This window comes from Rhinopithecus bieti, unplaced genomic scaffold (genome assembly GCF_001698545.2).
Source record: "Rhinopithecus bieti isolate Rb0 unplaced genomic scaffold, ASM169854v2 scaffold_3878, whole genome shotgun sequence".
In the NCBI taxonomy this organism is placed as follows: domain Eukaryota; kingdom Metazoa; phylum Chordata; class Mammalia; order Primates; family Cercopithecidae; genus Rhinopithecus; species Rhinopithecus bieti.
Genome location: NW_016805059.1, coordinates 2511456 through 2532318, shown reverse-complemented (window position 1 = coordinate 2532318; position 20863 = coordinate 2511456). Strand labels below are relative to the sequence as shown.

Genomic DNA, 20863 nt, shown 5'->3' with positions numbered 1-20863 from the left:
GGTGCACTCGCGCGGGGACCCACAGGTGCCACTGCAGGGTCCCCTCTCCCGCTCACCGCCTGCCACCCCTGACGCCCGCTCTCTTTCTCCCTTCGCAGTGCGGATTTGCGAGGGGCACCCTGGAGGTGCTAGAGATCCGGAAGCACAGCCCCGAGGTGTGCGAAGCCACCGAGTAAGTGGTCTCTGCATCCCCACGCGGTCGGGGCTTTTCAGACAGGCGGTCCCTCTTCCGGGACCCCGGCTTGGGCTGGGTCACCTTCCTCTCCTGAGAAACCTTCCGTACGCTCCTAGCTGCCCAGCCCTGGGGAGCCAGGGCCGGGTTCCCACGCTGGGGAGGAGCGAGAGGAAAGGAGACGACGCCCGGGGGGCCGGCCCAGGGCTTGGGGCCCTTCGGGACCCGCGGCGCCCGAAGGAGGAGCACTGACGGGGGTGGGCTCGGGGCAGCGCCGCGCCGGCTGCTGCGCTCGCGGGGCCGTGCCGTGAGAACGCGCGGGGCGCGCTGGGGCCGCTGCTCTCCCACGGCCAGGGCGCCCGGGCCGCAGAGCCCGCCAGCCCCATGTAGCGCTGCGGCCTCCAGCGCTCCGGCAGGCGAGCGAGCGGGCGCAGCAGGGGGATGCCTGGACCCCGGAGGCAGCAGGGCTGGAGGCGGCGGCAGGCTTCAGGGCAACTTCACCCGGCCAGCTGCGGCGTGGGTAAGAGGCGCGTCCTCCTCCACAGCAAACGCTGCGATCGCCGGGCTGCCCAGAGAAGGCAGCCGGCTAACTTCCAGCTGCTGCCCTGCAGCTCCCCGAGGTGTGCGCGTGTGTGCGAAAGAGACACAATGATTTACTGCTTGGCAGTCCCATTTCTGTTTTCGTTAGGACTGCAGCTCTTGGAGAAACCGTGAGCAGGGGACCACCGCGGTCTCCGCGCCTATCTGCACCCTGTCACCCCAGCTGCCTGACAGTGACAATGGTGTAGGGGCTGCGTTGCAATGTGGTCATGTGATTTCAGGCTATGGATTTCGTGCGTCTTTCTTTGCTCACTGATTTTCACATGGTTATTCTTTCATTTTGCACTCCATAAACAGTTTACATCTTCTGAAGTAAGCCAGAAGATTGTACAGCTCACTTAAAGATGACTGGTTGAAGGCATCTTGATTTCCAACCTATGGAAGCAGTGCTGAGTTCTAAATAGGATAGATTTTTTTTTTTTATGTCATTTGAACTTCATTTATAACGTAGCAGTAGTGATGTTTTAGGATCAGTCCTCCTATGGTGATTTCACTAAATGCCTATTTAATGAATTATTGATTTGATTTCATTACATCTCTGCCACTTACTAGGACTGTCTTTGTAGGAACATCAAACTTTCCTGTTACATATAGGTAAGCGTTGAAGCACTTGATGTAATTTTTTTTTGTCTTGGTTTGTAGTGTAGAAGTTGTCTGTTGCTTTTCCTAAAATGGCTATACATATTTTTTTCTTTAAGAGTGATAATTTCAGGTATCCTATTACGTACCGTGCTAAAAAATCAACGCGTTATGATAGCAATGATGTAACCAAAATAAGCAACACTTAATTTGTCTGAAAGTTATATATATAAGCTTTATTATTCCTTCAGTGTAAGTTGTCTATGCAGTCTATGCTTTGTTCAGCCATTAAACAACCGGGTCTGTGGATCTTCTTCAAGGGGCCGTGAAGTCCCTAAAATTGTATTTAAACATTAGAGTGACTGCATTTTAAGGGAGATAGTAGAGAGTTAAATATCCAAAAGGGACCTGTGCCCTAATAGAAAATTAAGGACCACTGGGTAAAAACACGTAAGCCACACTTTTTCTTGAAACAACAGGCTCTCTACGTACAGCCTGCAGACATAGGCTAGAAGGAAAATTCTAGAACAGTTAAATGGTGTTACAGTAGTTAAATATTTCACATAAAATAGACCAGATGTATGTATTTTTATGTATTAGGAAACAGGTCTGTGAAGTTTATTTAGTAGAAATTTGTAATTAGTAGATGGCCTTATATTTATATCTATAAGGTATATTTATACTTTATATTGTAAGATCGCTTTCTATTATATGACAGAAAATAAAAATCATATTTTGTCTTTGAAATCCAATCAAAATATAAAGTATTTATACTTGGTATGGTGTCTCATAATTTATGAAATATAAATAGCCCCTTAAAGGTCTTGCTTCTAGATATTCAGGTATTAAATAACATGATTAAAATAGTTTTCTGTCATTCGGAGAATGAGGAAGGAAATGTAAAATATTTTATTTATTTATCCAATAACTAAAAAAGTATGGAAAACCTTTACAATGCATCAGTCTTGTAACTCTTACAAGCTGTGACTTATTAAGGATCTTTCTTAAGACATTTGTAAAAAAGCTATTTTAATATTTCACTACATACAAACTTAAGTGATAATGTTAAAATTAAAGTGCATCTATTACAAAAAAAATCAATAAAATATTTTGTGACCGAGTTTTAAGAATTTTGTCATAGATATTTTTCAAATGAAATTGAAAGCAATTAAATCTGTATCTAACATCACTTTTATTGACAAATTGAGATATTGTGTAACTTCGAATTTTTTCAGAAACTATACAAGGGAAATTAAATCCTGCATTTACATGTGCTAACAATTAATTAGTGTGGACTGAGGAGAATATTTATTTCTTTACAGGTTAGTTTAAAATAACATGATCTGTACCCCATAATTTCTAATTAACCTTTTACAGAACTAAATAAACATCAAATTAGCCATCAGAACGAATCTCTACAAGTAAGGGGAAAGGGAAAGGTAAAGCAATATTTCAATAATACAAGTCAAAAAGTATGTCCACTAACGGGAACAAATTTTGGAGGAAGTTGTTATTCAAAATACTTTTTCTGTGTCAGATTCACTAAGAAGTTGCTTGGCTTTTATCTGTGAGAAGATTCCATTTTGATGGCACTGATTTCTACACTGGTTAATTAAACATATTTACCCAAGCCACTTTTCTTAAACATTTCTATTTATTACTTTTCTGCACATTTGTAAAAACAAATATTTTTTTCCTAAAGTATCAATAATTAAAAATATTTTTGTCTCTTGGCCATGTACATTCATTCTGCGATAGTTTGTTTTGGGTGTCTACATCTTCACTTGATACGAGAAGAGCTTTTGTCAATGTTTAGTTACTAGTTGATTTACTTGGGGTGAAGTAATGTCCTGGCTATCCTGAATCATATCTGCTTCTCTTATTTTCTTTCAGAACTTTGAAATGTCTTACCTATTATATATGTATTTTTTCTTCTTTCCTGGATTCATGCCAATAGGCTTCATCTTCCTGTAGCCTCGAAGGCTTACAGAGGATGAACAGAGTTGTTTGGGAGGAGTGAAGGAAGAGCTGTAGAGTGGACTTCCCCCTCAGCCCACAGTAGGAGAGAATGGCTACATCTTAAAACTTGAGAGATTCTGTAGCAGGCTCTTCCTTGCCACAAGAATGTGCCTCACAGCCTGTAGTTTCTAACTTCTCTTATATGGCGTGCTTTCTGGCCATTAATAATGTTTCATTAAAACAAATCCTCCCTTTTATAAAATTGAGGCCAACTCAAATTAATTAACTCATATACCGAGTCCTCTATCTCACCACACTAAGAATTAGCAGGAAGTCGACAGGAGACAATGGCTTTGAGAGTGAACACCTTCTTGGGGGACGCTAATGGGGCAGACCCATTTCTTAATCCTGACCTTTTTATTCTAGGTTCAGCCTATCTATTTATCCTCTTTTGCTATGTCACATGTCATTGAAAGTACCTGTTTAAATGTCTGCATCTCCCACTAAACTCAAATCTCCTTAACGATATCCAATGTTGGATCCATAGTGCTTGGTGCGTAGTAGGTGTCTAAAGAGCTTAACATTGCTGACATTGTCATTCTTGAATTAAGGCTTGTTTATGCCTTGATGCTACCACATGGAGCTATGGTCTTGGTGACAGAGACCCTTATGTGCTCTTCTGTCATATAGTTTGTAGCCTCTTCAGAATTGCTTGTAAACTGTTATTTATTTCACCAACAATTTTAACTCTGCTCCAACCCTTAAATCTCTTACCATTAGACCTACAAGAACCTGCCTTCCCAATGTCAGCTTCACTTGTAATGTTTGCTTTACCTTCCTTGCTGTTGGTTTAGCTGAACAAAGAGACATAACTGTATCTTGTGGCCAACTACCAATTGCTTCACTCCAATGTCAGCTTAGAGGATACTTAGCAGAGCTATGCAGTTATTTATTCTTTCTTAATTTCATATCAAATTCTCCATGGTACATATTCTGGGTTTTTCCAGGTTTTCTAGTCTACCCAGATTATCTCCACTCTTCATTCTTAGCAGAGGACCATACTTTTTAATTCATAGAGGATGTTAAGGTCAGTTTTGGCAAATTATTTGTCAACACTCATATTGAATACGGTAGGCATTTCCTTGACCAGCTCTGAGCATAAGAACTCTTTTCTTATATTCAACTATTGAATTTGCCTCTATGATATTTATATCTTTAATTTTACCCCTTAGAGTATTATACAAAATGCTTTTACATCTAACAACTCTTAATAGTGTCTAAGATAATATTCAGTTTCTTCAACCCATGCTTATTTACCATGGGTTGAGAGTCTCATTGTTACCAGGGCTTTTCTATTTTGGATACGCTTCTGTTTTTATTAAAGTATGATCCCCAGAGTCGAACACAGAGGACTGTCCTCTGATATATTTATCTTCTCTGGATATCATATAGTAAATCAACCTGAAATCTGTTCTACTCTTTCCCTCCCTTTTTTATTCACTCATTCAACACTGTTTAATTGTGTATCTTTTTTGCACATTCTTCTGCAAATACACTTCTTTTCCCCACCAAATTTTTTGTTTGACCACTTGATTTGGGACTTTTTACAAATACTTACTGCAATTAAATTTGTTACCTTTAGTTAGCCTGTTGTTCCAGAAAGTCAAGGTCTTCTTGGATTCTGAGTCCTTGATACAGATTAGCCATTTTCACCAATTTAGGGGAATTAGCAGGATATAATTAACATCTTCATCCAAGTAAATATCTACAATGCTGAACTGGAACTACCTTTGGCATGTTCCTAGACACCTTCCTTTATGTTAGACTCCTGCTTTACATTAGTCCATAAATTATTCCTCTTTATCAGGCTGTTCAACCAGTTATATAGTCGAATAATTCTCTTTGAAGTTTACATTCCTTTGTGTGGCTTAAGAGAGTATACTGAAACAGATTTGGTCAAATTCCTCCCAGAAATGAGTCTCTACTTTCTGCAGAATAGATGTCAAGTAACTGCTATTAAAAACAAAAGGAGATAACTAGGTTAGTTGATAAGGACAGGTTCATGTGACCTCTCTTTAGCTTGTAGATAATAGCGCTTCACATTCTGAATGCTTGCATGCCACGTTTTTAATCATCTCTTTGGAATAGTTCCTGCAATTAATGTCCAGCTCTCTAAATTGTAGCTGATGGAATCCACCTTCCCAATTTTGAAAATTGAGGCAATGGTTGGACTCTGTCAACACTTCTCTTCACCATAATATTTTTAAAGATTACTTTAACAATTCCTTTATCTTATCAATGTATGCTTTCAATATTTTGTAGTGTAATTTCTCCAAATTAATGGATTTAAACTCATTTAGAATATTTGATATCATTCTATATTCTGGGCCTTACATTTGTTATTTTTAGTTTTGTCCTACTTTTATAAGTATGGATATTATTTTCTTAAGGAATGGATATGAAACAAAACAAGAGCAGAGTGGTTCTGCCTGTTTGTTCATGTACTGTGATTTGAATATCTTTTTCCAGTGCACTCTTCCTACATCTAATAAAAATGCCATCACCACCACTTTATCTGGCAATCATAGCAAGAATTAAAAGGATGTGTTTTCTTGTTTTTGTAAGCTTCAGCTTATTTTATGTCTTACATTTTATAACACTCTTCTTAGAGACTCAGCTGCTATTTTGTACTTCTCTCAATAAAGTTTATTATGGATTATGCTTGTCACTGAGGAAGATACAAAGCAAAGTTTATGACACACACTCCTTGACTTGAAGGAATTTAAAGTCTGCATGAACAAAACTAAGAAATAGTCTCAGAATTATACATGTCAGCACTTAACAATGAACATAATATTTGTAGAATAGTTTTAATAAGTTTTAAAGAAGTTAGGAGAAGGAAGAGAGTTTGGTAAGATGGAAATATTGAGTAAGGCTTTCCAGAGGAGATCTAAGACTTAGCTGAGGTTTTAAAACAAGATCAGGATGTTGGACATCATAGGACCTGTAGGATTCAAATGTGGCAAATAGTAGGAAGAGTATTCTAGACAGAGGAAAGGAAAGGATTCACTGCAGGGAACAGATGTGTTGGGGCTGTGTGTGTGTGTGTATTTGGCGTGTGTATGTGTGCCCTGTGTATTGCAGAACAGGCAATGCTGAGCCTTCCCAAGCCATAGCTTTGAAGTATTTGTTTGTGGAGAACACCACTTTTCCATTACTAGCTTTTCGTTTCCCCTTGTTCAATCTTTGTGAGCCCCGCACCTACTCATGTTGTAGATCTCAAACTGAGCTCTGCTTCTTAAAACCTTTCCCTGACCTTCCAAGCCTAAATTGCATGCCTTATTATGTTTTTCTGTAACACACTGTGCTTCCTCTGTAGAATTATTATGATATGAATAATTACTTGCTGAATTTTTACTATTATACTGATACTTGTGGAAAGAGGTACCATTTCTGTTTAGTTCTCCATTTTATACACAGTCATCGAATACAAGTGCTCAATGGCTCATAAGCACTCAGTGAAAATGTGTGCTATGGCCGGGCGTGGTGGCTCACGCCTGTAATCCCAGCACTTTGGGAAGCCGAGGCAGGCGGATCACCTGAGGTCAGGAGTTCAAGACCAGCCTGGCCAAGATGGTGAAACCCCGTCTCTACTAAAAATACAAAAAATTAGCTGGGCATGGTGGTGGGTGCCTGTAATTCCAGCTACTCAGGAGGCTGAGGCAGAGAATTGCTTGAACCCGGGAGGCGGAGGTGGCAATGATCCAAGACTGCACCATTGTACTCCAGCCTGGGCGACAGAGGGAGACTCCATCTCATCTCAGAAAGAAAGAAAGAAGGAAGGAAGGAAGGAAGGAAGGAAGGAAGGGTGGGTGTACTATGATAAGCCTACTTGGAACAGTGAAGTTATATGGAGAATACTTGTAAAAAAATGTTTAAAATAAAGAAGGGTTGGATTACAAGTCCAGGATTTTCGTTCTTTATATGCTTATTCTAACAGATTTTTTCTTTTAAAATTTATTTCTTTTATGTCTTAAGCTTTTTTATTAAAATAAAGACAAAAACACACACCTTAGCCTGGACCTACACAAAGTCAGGATCTTCAGTTTCACTGTCTTCCACTGCCACATCTTTTCTCACTGCAAGATCTTCAGGGACAACAGCATGCATGGAGCAGTCCTCGCCTATGATTACAATGCCTTCTTCTGGAATACCTTCTGAAGAAACTGCCTGAGGCTGTTTTACGCTTAACTTATTTTTTTAAGTAAAACTAGTACCCTCTAACAATAAAAGGTATAGTATAGTAAATACATAAACCAATAAAATAGTACTTTATTATCACTATCGAGTTTTATATACTGTACGTAATAGTATGTACTATACTTTTATATGGCTGGCAGCACAGCAGGTTTGCCTGCACGAACATCTCCACAAGCATTTCAGCTATGCATTGTGCTATGACATTACAATGGCTGCCAGTCACTAAGGAATGGGAGTTTTTCAGCCCCATTATAATCATATGGGAACATGATTGTGTGTGTGGTCCATAGCTGACAGAAACATTGTTATTTGGTGTGTGACAGTATATGCACTGGAATTTTTAGCTGCTTATTGTTTTCAATTTGCAATCACTTTGCAGCTTCAAATATGCTCATTATAAGCAGTTAAGTGATATGTGGTTTTTATTACAATATTAAATTAATAAAATATGTGACAAGGAATTTCAGTATTCCGTAGTATAACATGAACTTTTAAATTGTGTATTTGTAAGCATAAAATCATATCAAGATCTTTAGCACTATATGTGAAGTATTTAGAGAATTACAAATGTAGCATTGAAGGAAATTTGGATAAATGCAATAAAATTGTCAGTACACGAGTTGTAAAGCAAGATATTCATATATTAGATTAGCACTATACATTTGTAAATATGATTAGCAAAAGGCAGGCTTCCCAGTGAAAACAAACATCTTTGGGTAAAATTCTATTTCTTTTAATGTTTTAAAATATTTGCAGTAACTAATTGTAAGTCATATTCCTCTTTGTCCAGCTGTATCCCAAATAACAATTTAATACACCACAGCATCTATTTCTGCTTCTTTTCTGTGTGACTGGCTCAGAATAATTCATAAGCCCTTGTTGTTTGATCTTATGCTAACAAAAATCCAGCAGTGGTATGTAGGAGAGCTGTGATATGCCCATAAGAGTTTATACTTTGGAGAGCAAATTATCCTAATTAAAGTCACTGCTTTTCTTCTCTTCTCTTTCTCCTCCTCTTTGAAGCTATGAGAGTTTGCCTTAACCTAGACTGGTTACCACCTAAGCCTTTATGACTTGCCTGCTGAGAGCAAGAAAGCTGTATATGAGGGATATTGCAAGGCCACCTTCCACAAAAATTGCTCTCCTACTTGGTCCTGCCCTATGGCCTAAATCTCCTTTGGGTTGATGTAATCTTTTGGAGTATCTCCCGGAGTCAATAAGACACCTGTTTTACCATGAAGAGCAGCACAACCTGGTTGCCCAATAGCAGTGGTTACTTGTATTTTGTTGTCTTCTGCCTTCAATCAAGAGCATGACACTTGGACATAGCTTTTTAAAGTAAAGAGAAAAAGGAAACTGAAAGGCTCAGTATGTGGGGCATAGATAAGAAAACGAGACCTAAATAGGGTGTATTGGGCAACCATACAGGGCTTAAATAGAAAGAGGAAGACCAAAAGAAAGCAAAGAATGTCCTAAGAAGAGCTGTTTTTTTACACTTTTGTTGCCTATTAGTTTTCTTCATTCCTAGGGATGGTTAGGACATTTTTCCACGTTGGCATGTTGTGGCCTTGATTATCTACCTAAATCAAACCAGAGGAAAATCAGTTTAGTTATTTTTATCTTAACATTGGCTCTGTTTAGCATGTCCTGGAAATTAGTAGTTGCATGTTGTCACCATCTATTTTGTACACAGTGAAAAGGTATTTGGTATGTTTCTATTTACATTCACTGTCCTTGATAAATACTAATTGGCCAGTGACTCTAAGTCTCCAGAATTTTTGCTGCAGAGCATGTGTTAAAACTCATTTTCAGTGGTGTAGGAGTCATGCAGTGTTGATCACTTACGTGGGTAATCTGACAGCTGTATTTTCCTGCCTGACTGCAGCTTTACTCTTCATCATTCTCTTCCTTGAATAGTGTGTAATGGTCACGTTGTCTTAGCTGCAATTTACTCCCAACCTTTTTTTTTGTTTTCAAGTCTGTGTCTTTGCATTTATTTTTCTGCTCCTGCAATGCCTTATTTTGTTTTCTCTGCCTTGCTATTTCCTGTTTGTTCTACAAAGCTCACCTTAAGTGTCACTTGTTCAAGGACATGTTTACCAATGTACTGTACAGGGGCACATGCAGATTCTTCATGTTCCCATCACACCGTGTCATGACATCACACTGAACTGAGTTTGTGTGGTCTAAGTCTGTCCACCCCAACCTTTACTCAAAACATTCCTTAAGGAACTAGGATTGGCTTGTTTTTATTTATTTGCTTTTGTTTTTAATACCTGAGATCTCATCCTTTAGAATGCAGTAATAGGTGCCTAATAAATATTTTTGGCATATGTGAATGAATGAATGAATGAGTGAATAAGTAATCAGATGAGTTGACAAAAGATTCTAAGGGAAGACTAGGTAATGTGATTATAAGAGAAAGGTCCTGAAGAATACTGGGGAATAGATCCTTTATTCATACGTGATTTTGTTCATCAGCTTATGTGTAGCATCATGGTCATTTGGAAAACATTGGTCCATTGAAATTTACACATTTTCCAAATGGTGACACACTTTATTATACAGAGTCAGAAGTTAGCCTTCATGACTATCACCACTGATCTCATCAGGAAGGTTTTAGTATTGGATAGCTATAGCTCACAATGGCAGTTCTAGATAGTGCAGCTGTGGATTGAAAACGTTGTCTAGTTTCCTCTTTTTAAACCAAGAATCCATCCTAATATAAGAAAAAAATCAGGCCAGGCAGGCACCATGGCTCACATCTGAAACCCAGCATTTGGGAGGCCAAGGTGGGCAGATCACCTGAGGTCAGGAGTTCAAGACCATCCTGGTCCAACATGGTGAAACCCCATCTCTACGAAAAATACAAAAATTAGCCAGGTATGGTGGTGGGTGCCTGTAATCCCAGCTACTTTGGAGACGGAGGCAGGAGAATCATTTGAACCTGGGAGGCAAAGGTTGCAGTGAACCAAGTTTGTGCCACTGCACTCCAGCCTGACTGACAGAGCGAGATTCCATTTAAAAAAAAAAATGTGTGTGTGTATATGTATGTGTATATATATGTATATATATATAAATAATATATGTGAAAAAATCAATAGACTTAGTCTTAAATTAGAATAAATATTAAAATCTAAAATAATAGCTGTTTATCTAAAAAATTTAGCAAAGTGGAATTACTTCTTATGTTTATATTTAAGACCAAGAAAAACTTCAAGTTTTCAAAATAATAAATTATTAGGCAATAATGAAATTACAAACATTATAGCAAGTACCCCGATAGTTAGGAAAAAATCAAAATAGAAGTTCTGAGAACAAAGTGCGTTAATCTCCAAAAATGTACACTTGGCCGGGCGCGGTGGCTCAAGCCTGTAATCCCAGCACTTTGGGAGGCCGAGAAGGGCGGATCACGAGGTCAGGAGATCAAGACCATCCTGGCTAACACGGTGAAACCCCGTCTCTACTGAAAATACAAAAAACTAGCCAGGCGAGGTGGCAGGCGCCTGTAGTCCCAGCTACTCGGGAGGTTGAGGCAGGAGAATGGCGTGAACCTGGGAGGCAGAGCTTGCAGTGAGCTGAGATCCGGCCACTGCACTCCAGCCTGGGTGACAGAGCGAGACTCCGTCTCAAAACAAAACAAAACAAAACAGACAAACAAAAAAAAGCACACTTATACTTTAAACCTACTAATTTAGAAAATTCTACACAAATATAAATTCCATTAGAATGATTACATCATCACATGTCATGTAGTCTCTGGAGACCTCTACTGCAATCTGTGAGAGAATGAGAATGAAAAAGGTGCATAATATTAGAGCATTGTTATGAAAATCGTTTTGACCTTGCAGATCCTCTGAAAAGGTCTCAGGACATCCCCAAGAGTTTGCAAACCACATTTCAAGAAATGCTGCTTTAACTCAAATGTGTCTTGAACAAGGTAAACACAAAAGTTTTTACAATAATTTTATATCGAGTCCAGTTAATAATAGTGAACATTTCTTAAGTACATATTACATTCCAAGCATTAATACAACTACATTACTTTAATCAAATCCCTTGAGGAATGTTATATTCTCATCACAATTCTACAGATGAAAAAATTGATGATACACAGAATAGATAAGTCACTTGCCTAAATGTCATACATTTAATTAATAATGGAATCGGTATTTGTAGCTAGACAGGGTTCACACTTTTACCTACTGTGGTAATTACTATGGTAACCTTTCTGCCCACATTGTAAGTTTTCCTGATGATTTGTGAATTACCCAGGTTTTGCTCATGAACAATATCATTTGTTGAATGTCTAGCATTTTAAGAAACTGCCAAACTGTTTTCCATTCCCACCAGTATTCTATTAGAATTCTAGTTATTCCACATTGCCAATAACTCTTGACATTGCCAAACTCTAGAATTTTAGACATTCTAATGAGTTTTTGTTTAATAACTAATAATATTGAGCATATGAAGAAATATTTATTGACTATCTTCTTTAATGAATTGTCTATTCAGATTTTTTGCCCATTTTAAAATGGAATGTTTCCTTTTTAAATTATTATTATACTTTAAGTTCCAGGGTACATGAGCACAACTTGCAGGTTTGTTACATATGTATACATGTGCCATGCTGGTGTGCAGCACCCATTAACTCGTCATTTACATTAGGTATATCTCCTAATGCTATCCCTCCCCCCTCCCCGCTACCCACAATAGGCCCTGGTGTGTGATGTTCCCCTTCCTGTGTCCAAGTGATCTCATTGTTCAATTCCCACCTATGAGTGAGAACATGCAGTGTTTGGTTTTCTGTTCTTGCAATAGTTTGCTGAGAATGATGGTTTCCAGCTGCGTCCATGTCCCTACAAAGGACACAAACTCATCCTTTTTTATGGCTGCATAGTATTCCATGATGTATATGTGCCACATTTTCTTAATCCAGTCTGTCACTGATGGACATTTGGGTTGATTCCAAGTCTTTGCTATTTGTGAATAATGCTGTACTAAATACACATGTGCATGTGTCTTTATACGCAGCATGATTTATCTTGTGGTTAACCCAGTAAATGGAAGTGGCTGGGTCAAATGGTATTTCCTAGTTCTAGATCCTTAAGAGGAATCGCCACAACCTGTTTTCCGACAATGGGTTGAACTAGTTACAGTCCCACCAAGCCAGTGTAAAAGTGCTCTATTTCTCCCACATCCTGCTCTAGCACCTGTTGTTTCCTGATTTGATATTTAATCATTGCCATTCTAACTGGTGTGAATGGTATCCTATTGTGTGTTTGATTTGGCATTTCTCCTGATGGCGAGTGATGATGGAGTTTTCATGTGTCTGTTGGCTGTAGGATGTTCGTTTGAGAACGATGGTATGTTTTATCAAATAAAAAATCCTTTCCCCCTTATTTGATGGGGGTTGTTTGGTTTTTTTCTTGTGTAAATTTAGTTTGAGCTCTTTGTAGGTCTGGATATTACCCTTTGTGAGATGAGTAGATGCAAAAATTTTCTCCCATTGTGTGGTTGCCTGTTTCACTCTGATGGTAGTTTTCTTTTGCCTGTGCAGGAGCTCTTTAGTTAATTAGGTCCCCGATTTGTCAATTTTGGCGCTTTTGTTTTCGTTGCTTTTGGTGTTTCTAGACATGAAGTCCTTGCCCATGGCTAGTCCTAATGGTATTACCTAGGTTTTCTTCATAGGGACTTTATGGTTTTAGGTCTAACATTTAAGTCTCTAATCCATCTTTATTTTCTTACTAAGTTGGAAAACTGTGTATTCTGGATTAAACTCCTTTGATGTTGTGTGTTACATATATTTTCTTCTTGTATGTGACTTGTGTTCTTGTTTATGTAATAATGTCTTTCAAAGAGCCAAAGTATTTTTTTACTTTGATGAAGTCCACTTTATCATGCTCTTTTTAAATATTTCGTGTTTTTTTTTTTAATTTAAACATCTTTGCTTCAAACCTGATCACAAAGAATTTCTTTTTTGTTTTCCTCTGTAAATTTTATAGTTGTAACTTTTGTATTTAGGTTTATGATCTGTCTTAGTCTGTTTATTTTGCTATAAAAGAATACCCAAGGTTAGACAATTTATTTACAAGAAGTTTATTTGGCTCAATGTTCTGCAGGCTGTACAGGAAGCGTGGCACCCGCTTTTGCTTCTAGTGAGAGCATGAGGCTGCTTCCACTCATGACAGAAGATGAAGGGGAGCCAGCGTGTGCAGAGATTACTCAGAGAGAAAGGAAGCAAGGGAGAGAGAGAGGAGATGCCAGGCTCTTGTGTAACAGCCAGCGCTTGAAGAAACTAGTAGAGGAAGAACTCACTGGCTATCATGAGAACGGTGCCAAGTCATTCATGAGGGATCTGTCCAGTGACCCAAACATCTCCCAAATCCACTCCACATTCATCATTGAAGATTAGATTTCAACATAAGGTTTGGAAGATTCAAATATCCAAACCATGGCATGGTTCATTAAGATTTAATTTTTGTATGAGTATGATGTATGGATAAAAGTTTATTTCTTTTTCTATATGGATTTCCAGTTGTTCCAGTGGCATTTTTATTAAAAAACAAACAAACATACTTTCTTCCCTTATTTTATTGCCTTGACACCTTTGTTGAAAATGCAGTTGTGGATCTCTATCGATCTCTGTGTCACTCCTTTCAAACTGATACCTCACTTGATTACTTTAACTTTTTAAGTTTTGAAGCAGGTATATAAGTCCTTCAGCACTATTTTTCTTCTTTAATATTAATTTGGCTATCATATGTCGTCAGTGAAATCTTAGACTCATTTTGTCAATTTTTACTAAAATCATGGCTGGGATGTTGATTGGAATTGCACTGAATCTATAAACCAGTTTAGAGAAAATTTGTAGCCTAACAATATTATTCATGGTATATATCTCTCCATATATTTAGACCTTCCTTAACTTATCTCATGAATGTTTGTAGTTTTCAGTGTAAGAGTCTTGTAAGCCTTTGGTTAGATTTATTGCTAAGTATTTTATATTTATTGACAGTATCATGAATTTTTGATTATTTTCCAGTATTTGTGACCAGGACAGAAGTTACAGTGGAATTTTGTATATCAGTCTTGTATCCTGAAACACTGCTTGATTTGCTTCTTAATTCTAGTTATTTTGTAGACCCATTGGGAATTCCTACATGAACAATTTTAAATATATATGTGTGTGTGTGTGTGCACATACACGTGTATAATCTTTGAACAACACAGTGATTAGGGGCATTGACACTCCTGCACAGTCAAAAATCTACATAAAGGTTTTGACTCCTCAAAAACTTAACTACTAATAGCCTACTGGTGACTGGAAGCTTTACCAATAACATAAACAGTTGATTGACATGTATTATATATTATATACTGTATTCTTAAAGTAAGCTGGAGAAAAGACAATGTTACAAAGAAAATCATAAAGGAAGAGAAAATATATTTACAATTTATTAAGTGCAAGTGGGTCATTATAAAAAATCTTCATCCTCATTGTCTTCATTTTGAGTAGGAGGAAGAAGACGATAAGGGGTTGGTTTTGCTACATCTGGGATGGCAGAGGCAGAAGAAAATCTGCATATAAGTGGACCCATGGAGTTTGAATCTGTGTTGTTCAAGGGTTGATTGGATACACACACACACACACACACACACACACACACACACATGCGCGCGCGCACGCATAAACTTGCAACCTTTTGGCCGTTGTTTAACTGATTGCAATGGCTAGGACCTAACTGTACAATATCGATTAGAAGTGATGAGAGCAGGCATCTTTGCTTTGTTTCTGAATAATAGTGGAAAAGTGTTTGGTCTTTCATCATCAAGTATGACTCAATAATTATAGTTTTCATAGATGCTTTCTGATGGATTAAAAAAATTATGATTGCATAACTTGCTCACTTGTTCTCATTATTAGGGTTGGAGTGGAAGTCTCTTGTGACTTTCTGCAATTTAATCAGAAGTCAAAGACCCTGTACTTTGAGCTAATATTTGTGCTCTGTATCGTATTTCTATTTATAGAAAGCTACAAATATAGGTAACAAAAGAAAAGGATTTCATATCCTCACAATTCTTCTTTTAAACTTGCTGTTTCCCAATCCACGGATCTTAATGTAATCTGTACTCAGTTACAGTATAGTACTTTATCACTATAACTCCTCATTTTCTTCCACTTTCAGTCTACTATTCTTATTCAAAATTTTGTCTTAAAAGCCATAAACCTCTTTCAATTTAAAAATCAAATGATATTTTCTCAGTCCTCCTTACCCTCTTCAGACTTGTGACATACACTTCTTCTTGAACACGTGTCCTCTTTCATATTCATTCTCATTATACTTTTCTAATTGCTGCTTCTCTGTCATAGTCATAATATTTTCTCCAGTCCTTAAACATGATGATTCCTAGGAGTTCTAAATTTGGTTATCTTCTCTCTATGTATGTAGCCTCTTGATCTTAAACAGTTTTAATTAAACTCCTGACAATAATGGTTTCTGCTATGGGGAGAAGCAAAAGTTCATCTCTAATCTATTACACACTTCTGAAGTAAATACTCCAATTTTCAAAAGCACCTCTACCCTAGATTCCCTGCTAACAGTTCAAGATCCATGTGTCTAAAACAAAATTCAACATCCTTTCTCTCAGGCCAGTAGCTCTGCTTCTGTTACCTGTTTCCGTGAATGGCACTATATCATTCTACACAAAACTTCAGAGTCATTCTATTCCTCCGATCTAGTGAGTTGCCGCATCATGCCAACTTTAATTTTATAACATATCTAGTAGCCATCTTTTCCTGCCTCTTTCCCACAATTTCCTTCATTTCTTGTTTTCACTTACATTGCTCTTTCTCTGTGGCATGCCTCTTGCCAAAATCTTAATTTTCAAAACTTAATCATTTAAAAAAATAAGCTCAAATTCTGTACATTCCAAGAAGACTTCCCTGATCATTCTTTTGCCACCATTGCCTAAATCTGATATTTCTTATAAACAGTATTAACTCGCTATCTTTACTTATTCTCACTTTTTACTATAGCCATTAACTATCTAATACAATTTCTTTTATATATATATATAAGAAAATTCAGCTGGGCGCGGTGGCTCACGCCTGTAATCCCAGCATTTTGGGAGGATGAGGGGGACGGATCACGAGGTTAGGAGTTCGAGCCTGACCAACATGGTGAAACCCTATCTCTACTAAAAATACAAAAACATTAGCTGGGCATGGTGTCATGTGCCTGTAATCCCAGCTACTCATGGGCTGAGGCCAGAAAATCACTTGAACCCGGGAAATGGAGGTTGCAGTGAGCTGAGATCACGCCCCTGCCCTCCAGCCTGGGCAACAGAGTGATATCTCAAAAAAAAGAAAAAGAGGAAAGAGAAAAAAGAGAAGAGAAGAGAAGAGAGGAGAAGAGAAGAGAAAAAAGAAAAGAAAATTCAGTGTGTGTGTTTATATATACCCCACTTATATCAGGCTTTGAAGAAAATTAAAGAAAGGAATATTTTTATCCTTTTATGAAGCTGAGTAAATTTTGATTGGATTATAAATGGATTTACTGACAACTCATTTTAAAATTTATTTCCAATAAGCAAGACATTTTAGAAGCTCTGATTTAGCTTTCTTTTATTTGTATTTTATGTTTTTTTGGTTCATGTTTTGCCCCATATATTGATTATAGCTAATAGCCTAATATTAATACATTTTATTGAGATTAGTTAATATTAATTGAATGGCCAAATGATGGTTGATTCTGTGCTAAGTGCTTCTGATAAGGCAGTGAAGTATAGAAAACATGGATGGTTTTTTTCATTTAGCTGATTTCACAGCAAAGTGAAAAAGGAGGATAGGAAATTATATGAACATTGCTGACTTCTTTATCAAGCACAGACCTTGGAAATGCATAAACTCTAGGTATAGTAAGATTTCAATTTTCTGAAAAAAGTTGAAAACAACACTAATAATAAGTAAGCTAGAAAAAGAGAATATATAGGAAAACAAAAAAAATCTATTGTCAAACCGTGTGTCATTTACATAGGTGTGTTTGTGTCTTCACAAAGAATCCAGGGAAAACAAATGGAAAAAAAGTGAATAAATTTGATAATAACAGTTTAGTTTACCTATCTATATCACTTCCATGTTTATACAAGATGACTCAGAGCCAGTAGTTCTTTCAATTTCAGCAGAAAATAATTATTGGCAGTCCCATAGTCGGATAAACTGTGACCTGCATTGGCTGGTTTGATTATGGCTGGAAAATAGCAAACTTGATTAAGTGTCAAAGACAAGATACTGAGGAAGGTTATTTAGAAAATGTGTTTAGAGATTTGAAAAGGGACTAAGAGATAGTTTCTCAAGAAAGTGCAAAAGATGATGAGAAAATTATGAAAAAGAGTCTGGGGCAACATTTTAGGAACTGTAGACAGTAAAAGCAATTTTATAATGTATGTTGACATTAGCATGATGTATAGATGTAAGGTCATCTTCTGATTGGTCTGAGAGGAAGTAGTTATGTTAACCCTCAAAAGATGGCGAAGTGTGAAATTTGAATTAAAATAACTAAGTTTTCAAGTTTTCTCAAAGTATTCCCTGCAGTGGCTGGTGGTCCAAAAAAGAGAGGAGGGCTTCTCAACATTTTCAGTAGAGGGGGTGATCAGGATATATTGGGTGAACTCCAGGGTCATGGTCAAACTGCCTGTGTTCCTGTCTCACCTATACACCTCCTGAGCTTTGGGGTTTGAACCACATCACTGAAGTGTGCACTCTGTCATCTGCAAGTGGAAGGGATTGCAATAAATAACCTCTAACTCCTCTTCCAGTTCTAAACTTCTATTATGCAAATGACTCTGTCTTTATATTGACTTTTATGTAAGAGGAACTGAAATGAATAGGAAAAATTGTTTGGTATTTATTTAAGCTTTCTGTATTTTGAATCAATTAGATGGCAGAAGGCATTTAAAGAATATAGTTGTGGATTTGGATTTAATGGGAAAAGACTTAGCCTTTCTCAACATGGACTTTGCAAGCATCCAAATATATACCTGAAGAGTACATGTTCAGAAGTCAAAATTCATTTCTGGTAATGATTTCTTCTAAACTAATCATTCTGTAAAACCTTGGCAGAATTCAATTTGTGTTGGAATTTGCCACGTCTTTTGCTAACCTGGTTCCAGCATAAGCATCAAGGATCTGTGTCCCATTGTTGTGACAAAAGTTCATTTCCTGTCTTAAGAATCAGAAAGAGCTTTACTGCTGGTCTGAAAACTAGAAAAGGCACCTGCCTGCCCATCAATTACTAATACCTTAGTAGCATGGTCCCCTGGGCCACCTCCAAAGAAACATCTGCTGAGTCTTCAGGCCTCCAATCTCACACTTAACTTCACTTTGATGAGCCTTTTCTCTGCGGTCATAAGAGAAAATTTCTCTGAGAAATGTACTTTGCCAAAGTGTATTCCTCCACTTTGTTGTAAAGATCTTTTAAATGTGGCAGAGACACCAATAGCCTTTTTAGCTGCCTTTCAAGTCTTCTCTGATCTCTAAAACTAGAGAGGCTCAAAGTGAAGTTTTCAAAGGGAGTCTCCTTAGAGTTCACTGGGACCCTGAAAGCATCTCTCCTGCCTTCATTTTGGGAATATCTAAGCTTCATTACCTTAATTGACATGCCCAGCAACCTGATCTTTCATTTTATTCCATAATCTAATTTAACAGATACAGTTTAGTCTTTGTTTTCCCAGATTATATTTATTAGTAGGGGAACTTGAATAGCAATCACCATAGTATGTCAAAAGCTCCTGGTTTCTCAAGGCAGCTCCACAGCATGAGCTCTGTAGTTAGATAGGGTTGGGTTCATTTCCTGTTTCTGCCACTCACCAGCTATGGCCAAGGACAAGTTACATGATCTACGTTTCAGATTCTTCTTGTGTAAAAAATACTAAAATACACAAACACACGCTCACACACCCCTCCCATAAGGTTGTTGTGAAGATTAAATAAGATAATGTATGCAATGTCCCCAACAGCTCTTTAAAGCAGGAGTCAGTCAACAGACCCCATCAAGGACAAGATAGTAGCTACTTAAGGCTTTGCCAGTCATGTGACCTCCACAGCAGTTACTCAACTGCACGGTTTGAACACAGTAGCCATAGACAGTGCATAAGTGAGTGGGTGTGGCTGTGCTCCAATAAAAGTTTATTTATGGACATAGAAATGTAGGTCTCATATAATGCTTATGTATCGCTGAGCTCCTCGTGTTCTCCTGCATGGTGGCTTAGCTTTGTCTGACTCTCTCAGCCCTGCTCTGGCTTCCACAGCTCCTCCACTGCCTGAACCTCCACCATTGATACATCTGTTTTTGTTCTCCTTGTGTTTTTGTTTTTGTTTTTTTATCTTTGCTGTTCTTTCTGTAGCCAGGCCTACACTTCTCGATTAATGTGTTCTTGATTAGGTTTGGTAAGATTCTATCTCCAGCGTTGCATAGACATCTTGAGTTTTCACAGCTGTATAAATTTCTGGTCCTTTCTCTCAAAGAGCTTGGGAAAATTTCCGAAGGCTGAATTAGAAGAACTGTGAGAGTCAGTAGTGTCTGTTATTCCAGAATCTTCTTAACAAATATGACAAGTTAGAGTCCAGCCAGTTTGTCTTTCCCCTACCATTGGGTGAATTCTGTACCCACAAGGTCACTCTTTCCTTCCGATCAAGGATGAGTTGACCTTGATATCTCCTCATTGCTCAGAAAGGTAATTCATGTGTTCCACAAGTCAATCCCAGAGTCACTTCACTTTTGTCAGGAATACCTGTGTCTCTTACTTTAACTGGACTCTGGGTGACCTATATTGGTTCCACAAATATCTTAAAGTGAACATGCCAATTAGTGTCTCAGCTCTACCTGCTCACAACCTAAACCTTTCTACCAAATTGACATTGAGAAAGTAAGTAGGTAAAAGAATTATTTGCTGGGCACGGTGGCCCACACCTGTAATGCCAGCACTTTGGGAGGTGAAGGCAGGTGGATTGCCTGAGTTCAGGAGTTCACGAGCAGCCTGGGCAATAAGGTGAAACCTGGTCTCTACTAAAATACAAAAAAAGAAAAAAAAAAAATTAGCCGGGCATGGCAGCATGCGCCTGTAGTCCCAGCTACTCTGGAGGCTGAGGCAGGAGAATCGCTTGAACCCCAGAGGCAGAAGTGGCAGTGAGCCAAAAACACACCACTGCACTACAGCCTGGGCTACAGAGGGTGACTCTGTCTCAAAAAAAAAAAAAAAAAAAAAAAAAAAAAAAAAAAAAAAAAAAAA

The 20863-nt window shown here is 38.0% G+C and overlaps 1 protein-coding gene across 9 annotated transcripts in view; it reads left to right on the top strand.

Moving 5' to 3' along the window:
* GUCY1A1 (guanylate cyclase 1 soluble subunit alpha 1) overlaps nucleotides 1-20863 on the top strand; it is a 75133-nt gene that overhangs the window by 1662 nt on the left and 52608 nt on the right. For 2 of the 9 annotated variants that reach the window (XM_017871060.1, XM_017871053.1), the window contains exon 1: nucleotides 428-692. The exons of 1 other annotated variant lie outside the window; for it this stretch is intronic. The gene's annotated coding sequence lies outside the window, so the exon portion shown is untranslated. Of the gene's footprint in view, nucleotides 1-5; nucleotides 173-427; nucleotides 693-734; nucleotides 793-20863 lie in introns of those variants that run through there. 6 more of the 9 variants (XM_017871056.1, XM_017871061.1, XM_017871057.1 and 3 more) reach the window with 6 other exon arrangements.